The sequence below is a fragment of the Cricetulus griseus genome, chromosome X (genome assembly GCF_003668045.3).
Source record: "Cricetulus griseus strain 17A/GY chromosome X, alternate assembly CriGri-PICRH-1.0, whole genome shotgun sequence".
Lineage (NCBI taxonomy): Eukaryota > Metazoa > Chordata > Mammalia > Rodentia > Cricetidae > Cricetulus > Cricetulus griseus.
In genome coordinates this window covers 16311452-16319450 of record NC_048604.1, presented here as the reverse complement: position 1 = coordinate 16319450, position 7999 = coordinate 16311452, and the positions used below count along the sequence as shown (strand labels likewise).

The 7999-nt window shown below is 41.1% G+C and overlaps 1 pseudogene; it reads left to right on the top strand.

The window, feature by feature from the left end:
- Window positions 1-2397: 2397 nt before the first annotated feature.
- Window positions 2398-2639, top strand: LOC107977534 (annotated as a pseudogene).
- The last annotated feature ends 5360 nt before the right edge of the window (window positions 2640-7999 follow it).

The following is a 7999-nucleotide window of genomic DNA, read 5'->3' as shown; positions in this document are numbered from 1 at the left end:
CAGAATCAAGAATGTGGAGTCACAATCAAACAGGAGAAGTCACCCGGTGCTCTGATGAATCCCCAAATCAACTCTATGACCAGCTCTTGACACTTAAAGACAGTACACCCCTTTTGACCCAGAGGCCATTGTACTCTGGACAATGGTCAATACAGCTTTTTCCCAACAGCTGGCACCAGATGGTCCCTGGAAGCTCCAAAATCTAGACAGGTTCACAGGAATGAATACTGAGCCACTTATAGACATCCCCATACTTTGATGGTTGCTAACTGGGAAGAGGCTGCAAAAAACAAAAAAAAAAAAAAAGAAAGAAAGAAAAAAAGAAAAGGAAAGGAAAGGAAAATTACTTAGAATAAAACACAAAAATGATGGTGCTCACATTAGAAACTAGAGAAAATTCAGACACCCAGAAGCCCAAATGAAAGGAAGATAACCAAGGGCCATTAGGCAGGGACCAATGTGCCTATTGCAAAGAAGAAGGGCACTAGAAGAATGAATGATGGCCTTCACTGGCACTAATGCCATGGGTGCAGCTGTGCTCAGGATTCAACATGCCCACATAGTCAGATGTCCAACCAAATTAAGGAGGACCCCAGTCTAGCCTATCACAGTATAGTTGCCCAGCAGAGGCAGTAAGACTCCCTGGAAGCCATGGTCTTACAAAATCATAGAGGGCTAGAGCTAACTGCAGCTTTGAAAGGGTGGCATCCGCATCTTCTTGGAAGAAAAATGTTGTTTCTGTGCAAATCAATCGGGGATAGTAAAACTATTATTAAGCAATTGCTAGATAACATAGATTGCTAGATAATTGTTAGAATAAATCAAGCCTAAAGACAAAACCAAAAAATCTTATTGAGGTGAGACCTGTGCCTCCTGGAACCCCTGGCTGGCCTCCCCAGTATAACCTTTGATTATTATTCTCCTGGCTCTAGTGTTTGAGCCACACCTTGGAAATCTTCTAACTTGTATCGCCAGAAACAGTATAGAAGCAGTTAGACTCCAGTTCTTCCACCAGTAATTAGAGGATTCCTTTAGAAGGGTCATAAGGGATTTTTGACAAAGAAGAGGAGGGAATATGGTGGAAGCCCCCCAAAGTGCCACTTATTACTCAAAGAAGATTCTCCAATGCTGAGAAAGTTCCCCTGAGCTGACCCTGCTCCATTTGCAGTATCTTCAAGGGTGATATACATTGAAGAGGTGATGTAATGATTTTTTTTTTTTTTTGGTTTTTCAAGACAGGGTTTCTCTGTGGCTTTGGAAGCTGTCCTGGAACTAGCTCTTGTGGACCAGGCTGATCTCGAACTCACAGAGATCTGTCTGCCTCTGCCTCCCGAGTGCTGGGATTAAAGGCATGTGCCACCACCGCCCGGCTGATGTAATGAAATTTGAATCCTGATAAGCCACTATCATTTACAGCCACATACATGCTTTTGTACTTATACTTCCTCCTGTTTGCTGGATTCTCATCTCCCAAATATATAAAGGGTGGCTGAACCTGAGGCAAGAGGCGTACTCCATTACATGTTGCTGTAATAAACCTTCCTCTCCCCAACTGAAAATAGCTTGATGATTCAATTTCCCAGAAATTTCTGCAACCGTTGGTTAACCATATGAAGGTTAAAAGCAATTGGCTCTTTTTCTGATAGCAGACATGAAAATTAAGTCAAGATGAACAAAAACAAAAATAAAAAAACTTAATCTTTATTGTAACACGACAAATAAAAGACCCAGAGTCAGATAATGGGGTTTAAGTTTCAGGCTGAAGATCAGAAAAGCAAAGCAGCCAGCCACTAGCTAGCTCTTACCTCTATCTCAGCTCAGACCAAATGGGTGATTCTCAAACTGCTCTAGACTTCACTGCTCCTCAGATTCACTCAGACTGCTATGCTCTCCTCCATAAGGTTAGAGACTCAATTCTTCCTATCCTCAATGTGGTTGGAGAATGAATGCCAGATCTGAGACCCTGCTCCTGTTTTAAATATCTCTCATGAGTCTTGGGATTAAAGGCACGTGATCCCAAGTACTGAGATCATCTTTGTGAGAGCTGTTTCTCTGTAGGACTGAATATATTTCTTTTTCTTTTTTTTTCTTTTGGTTTTGTCGAGACAAGGTTCCTCTGTATTGCTTTGGAGGTTGTCCTGGAACTCGCTCTGTAGACCAGGCTGGCCTCAAACTCACAGAGATATGCCTGCCTCTACCTCCCGAGTGCTGGGATTAAAGGCATGTGCCACCAATGCCTGGCTTCTATAGTTTGTGGCTGACTTTGCTTTCTGAATCCTCAGGCAAGCTTTATTAAATCATAAGTGATATATCACTACACCTAACAGTTATTGTAGGTGAATATCTTATTTCATTTATTTATTTCATTGAAATAGATTCTTCTTGCCCAAGACCAAAATGGCTGGGAAACTCTTTGCCTTCCTCAAGAATGCCTGGATGAAGGAACCAGTGCTGGTGGCGTCCTATATCAGGGCCTTTCTATAATTATGCCCATTGTCAGCCCTGACACAAAGTATGCCATCTTGATCAACAAGGCCATAACATGCAACTACTCAGTGCCTGATGGGAACATGCCCGATATGCCCAGCCACACCCAGGACTCTTGGGGCTCGAGACTGGAATGGTTGAAGAATCTGTGAATACACCTGCTGATGGAAGAGACCCCCTTCCTTGTTGCTCCCCAATACAAATGTGCAAACCAGCTCCCCTCAAAATGAAAAGAAACAGACTCTTCTCTCACACAATACATCCCAACCACAGTCTCCACTCCTCCCCTCTCCTCTATCTCCCCTCTCCCCCAGATCCACTCCCACTCTATCTCCCATAAAGAAAGAACAGATCTCCAAGAGACAACAACAAAACATAATACCATAAGAAAAGGTAAATGCCCTCGCACTGAAGCTGGACAAGGCAACCAAGAAGGAGGAAGGAACTCATATGAAAATATTTTAAATTTTTAAAAATTTATTGCCAGCTGGTGGCACATGCCTTTAATCCCAGCACTTGGGAGGCAGAGGCAGGTGGATCAATGAGTTTGAGGCCAGCCTGGTCTATAGAGTTCCAGGATGGCTGGGACCTCACACAGAAACCCCGTCTCCAAAAACCAAAAAAAAGAAAATTATGGTTTCTGTGTATGGGTGTTTTGCCTGCTTGTATCTGTATGTACCAAATGTGTGCCTGGTATCTTCCAAAGAGGCCAGAAGAGGGCACCAAATCCCTTTAGGCCTTATAGTGTAGGGGAATAATTTCATGATTCACAGTAATGGTAGTTTTCTTTAAAACACATGGAGGTGAATACTCACCCAGCATACAGAACTACAAATTGGCTGGCGATATAGTTCAGTGGCAGAGTGCAGTGTAAAAACCCCAAGTTTGATCTTTAGTGGTGAAAAAGTAATAAAAAGCCAGCAAGAAGCACTACAAATCAAGAATTGATCTGTCAAGTTCATACAATTAAGTCCTAATTGTAAAGTGAGCAAGGAAAACCGATTAGCTGTTTTGAGGAAACAGAAGCAAAATCATCCCTAAGCATTTTAGGTGCCTAATATGAGGCGTGGTTATAGTTTGGCAACAACAACAAAACAACACCCCAGAGAGGGGCTTAGGGAGATGAGTCTTTTTGGTAAAGTAGTACTTGCCTTGAAAGCATGTGGACTTAAGTGGGAAGCCTGGATCCACTGTAAACATCCAGGCTGTGGCTTTGTCCAAGCCCCTGGGAGGCCTGACCCTTACTGAATGGAGGTGGGGGAGTGGAAGGGGAGGTAGATGGGAAGCTGGGGTCAGCCGGTATTTAAAATAAATGAAAAAAGATGTTAATAATATTTTAAAAAGTTTTTTTTTTTTAATGCAGGCTAGCAGCCCATTGCTGAGGAGAAGGAGGTGGGCTGGAGCTTGCTTGCTAGGCAGGCTAATTGAATTGGTGAGCCACAGGTTCACTGAGAGACCCTGTCTCAAGGCTTAAGTTGGAAAATGATGAGGATATGCATGCCATCCACCTACACAAACACAGAAAGAGAGAGATGCACACATGTGTACTCATATATACATAGCAACTTGTGGGCACACATACTCATAATTCAAAATTATTTTTTACTTAGTGAGAAAAATCACTTTTTCTCATTATGATTTTTCAAAATCATCAGGATATAATTTTTTCTTGGTGAATGTATAACGTTAAAGCAGTCCCTATAGAAATTATGTCAGTTTTTTTTTTTTTTTGTGAACACAGGTAAGGCTACAAAGGGGTCATTAAAATTATTTCCTTTGGTTTTTGAGATTATACTATACCTACATAATTCCCCTTTCCTTTTCTTCCCACTGAATCATTCCATAGATGTCTCGTAGCTCCTTTTGAAAATTATAGCCTTAAAAAAAACAGTACACAAGTTGGAAAACACAGAAAGTTAAGAAACAGCTCTTCGGAGAAATTCCCTAGCACACATAAAGTGCATACAAGACTGGTCTGGAAAACTGGCTCAGCTGTTAAGAGCACTTACTGCTCTTTCAAAGGACCTGGGTGTGAAGCTCCCATATGATGGGTCCAAATTATGCATAAGTCCAGTTTCAGAGGATCAGTGCTGTCTTCTGCCCTCTGTGAGCATCGGTATGCATGCATGTGGTACATAGACATATAGTCAGGCAAAACACTCATAAACATATCTGAGAGAGAGGGGGAAGGGAAAGAGGGAGAAAGGGAGAGAGAGAGAGAGAGAGAGAGAGAGAGAGAGAGAGAGAGAGAGAGAGAGCTCTTGTAGTCAATCCCAGCAGGTAGAGACAGGAGGACCAGAAGTTATAGAGGATACGATGCCCCTGTTCTGATGTTTGTGTGTGTATATGTACATGCAGAAAAAAAAAACAAACACATTAAATATATAGATAACTAAATCAAAAACAGAAATTCATTCAAGAGCCTCTATAGCTGAAACAACGTAGCAGCGTGTTGGTCGTGCTTCCAATTGTACACGTTTCCTTTAATTTTCAAGTCTGCAAGGGAGTATAAACTTAGAAACTGGAAACCATTTGTCCTGAAGTCAGTAGCGCATTCCACTGCCTGAAAAGCAGCTCAAGACTAACCCGGCAGCCCTTCAACCAGTTAGCCAGCAGTCCATGTGCGCATGTGCGGGGCATATTCAGCCAATGAGCGAAGGCCCTGTGTGAGACCGGCTTTTCTCCAGCTCAAATCCCAAGTGTGGCCGTCGGAAGTGGCCTGTGCAGGCGAAGCCACTTTCACGGCCCTGGTCGCTGAGTGCTTGAGTGCTGGAGGGTGCCGGTGTGAAAGTGTTTTCCTGCCGGATGAGCAGTAAAGCGATATTCGGCTCTGGTGAGGGTTTGGGGGTTCATTTGTGGAGATGGCGCTTAGTGGGAAAACTCTCCTGTAATCTCTGACAGGAAAATGGAGGGGGCAGAAACCTCACTAATGGCCGGGCGAAGATTGAACAGGCAGAGGCCTTCAGGGATTGGGAATCTTTGGAGGACACAATCTTGGAGCCTGGGGATAGAAGCAGACAGCGGGGCTGGGGGATGTGGTGAGGAAGGGAGGCTCTGCTGGAGTCGGGAATCAGGAGCCCTGGGCGAGGGGCTGCTGGAGCCTGCCTAGGTGCTTCTCCTGGGTGGGGCCCAGAATCCGTTAGAAACAGACTGAGGAACCCTCTTTATTTTCCTGTATGTGGTGTGCGAGTTTTGAAATGGACTCTATGGACGTTGCAGAGAATGCACTACGAAGGGGGGGGCAGGGGACATGGGAGAGAAGAGAGGGGAGAGAAGAGAGGGGAGAAGAGAGATTGCAAGGGATTAATAAATAGTCCAGGATGGGTTCTAACCACTTATCCTCCAGGCTCAGTCGCGCACATACTGGGATTACAGCCCTGCACCATCACATTCAGCTTTTTCTGTCTGTTTTTGTAGGGTGGGATCTCCCTTTGTAGCTCAGGCCACAGCTAGCTTGGGCTGGCATTGAACTTGCAATCTTCTGATGTTTGAAATCCTCAGCTCATTCAAATGCCCAGCTTCTCAAATACCAGGCCTTTCTGTGTGAGTGGTGGGAGGTGTGTGTTGCTGTTAATGGAGCATAGGGTCTTTTCTCAGGACTACATATTTGTCATGTTTGTTATCTTTCTGGATAGCACCATGATTTTACTGTAAAACTGAGATACAAACTTGCTCGATTTTTTAAAAAAGAGTCTGTGAGACATACGACCAAAATTGGGATGTCCCAGAGGTTTAAGTGCAAACACGTTTTGCTCATTTTGGGGGCTTGGGATGACTCATAGTGACCAATTTCGCATTTTTTAAACTGATAAATGATAAATTGTTAACTTTGGTTCAAAAGTATTTCCTGTTTTTTTGTTTTGTTTTGTTTTTAGAAAACAAATTTGGGAGAGGGACATGTTAAATGGAATACACGAAGCAGATGGAGAGGGAAAAATGGGTATATCACATTTCATTGAATATGCATATGAAATTCTCAGTAATAAGGAAAATTAGTCAAAAAGAAAAAACTTAATCTTTCCTTGAACTAAGATAATTCTTATTTGATTTTTTGACATTTGTAATTTAGCCATTTATTTAAGTGATACCTTTGGATTCAGATGAGTTGTAAGATTGTTTGCCTTTGTGTTTTAACTAAGAAAACATCTGACTGTCAAGAGAAGAAGGAGTTTTGGGAGAGTTATGGCAGTACCAAAGGACGAGTACTTAGTGCTTTTTGACTTTGATGACGAAGAAGATGATCTGAGTGTTTCTGAGAAGGTTCTGTCTGAAGGTACAGCATATTCCATGTTGGACCTTGATGGGTCCTGTAGTTCATGTGCTTCTTACCTAGTCTCAGATTTTCTGATATTTCATTTATAATTTTATCTGTATATTTCTGTACCAGAGTTTTAGAAATGCATGTAGCTTTTCTTGGCTCTGTAGTCCCAGTATATTGAGAAATAATAACTTAAAATGGCTTTACCCTAGGAAGACATTTGTTCTTATAAAATGTTCACAAATTGGGAATTGATTTCATAAAATCTGCAAAGAAATTATTTAATTTCTACAGCTGCTTAAGAAATTTTGGCAAAACTTCCAGAGAAATGCAAATCAAGATAAGCACTTTGTTAACTATTACTAATATAACATAATTAATTTCAAAAATGTTTTTCATTTTTATTGTTAACAGAAAAGAGCCCAGTATTTGAGAAAGATGAGAAGAAATGGCATCCTGCAGAAGTAGATGAAGATATAGGGTAATATTTTCACATTTTTTTGCCAGTTCAATAGAGTACTTCAAAAGTAGTACCTGTAATTCCTGCTCTAAAGATGTAGATGCAGGACTATCAGAAATTTAAGGCCGTTTTCAGCTATATAGCTAGTTCAAGTCTAGCCTGGGCCCCTTGAAACCTTGTAATCACAAACCCATAGCAACCATGACCACCTGCTTAAGACCTTCACACACACACACACACACACACACACACACACACACACACACACAGATAGGAAGGAGACTACTTAGGGAAGAAGGAGTTCAGCAAGAGTGGGAAATGGACATGTATGAATTGTTAGCAATAAGATAATAATAAAAGTTTAATTGTCTAAAAATATTTTGATATGTTGCATATGACATTTGTTCCATACCATACATATATTATAAATAATTAAAAGGAGTTCTTATGTAAAGTTTTGTGTGTGCTAGGCAAATGCTCTCCTACTGAACTATATATTTCCAGCTTTAATTTTTTATTGTAATTTCTTCACAGAGATGAAATACACACTATGTTGAATAAATTTGGAGGTATGTTTTTGGAGATAAGTATGTTAACAGAAAATTATTTAAACCTGTACATTAATTTGTATAAAAGGAAATGTTAATCATGTTCTATTAAGTGTCATTTAATGTCTTCTTAGCAGAGAGTTTCACGTGAATTTTGTGTTTTAAAAACATAAAATTTTCTACTTAAAGTTTTCCATGATTAAAATAAAGTAAAATTTATGCTTTTAGACCTGTGAACCTCAAATA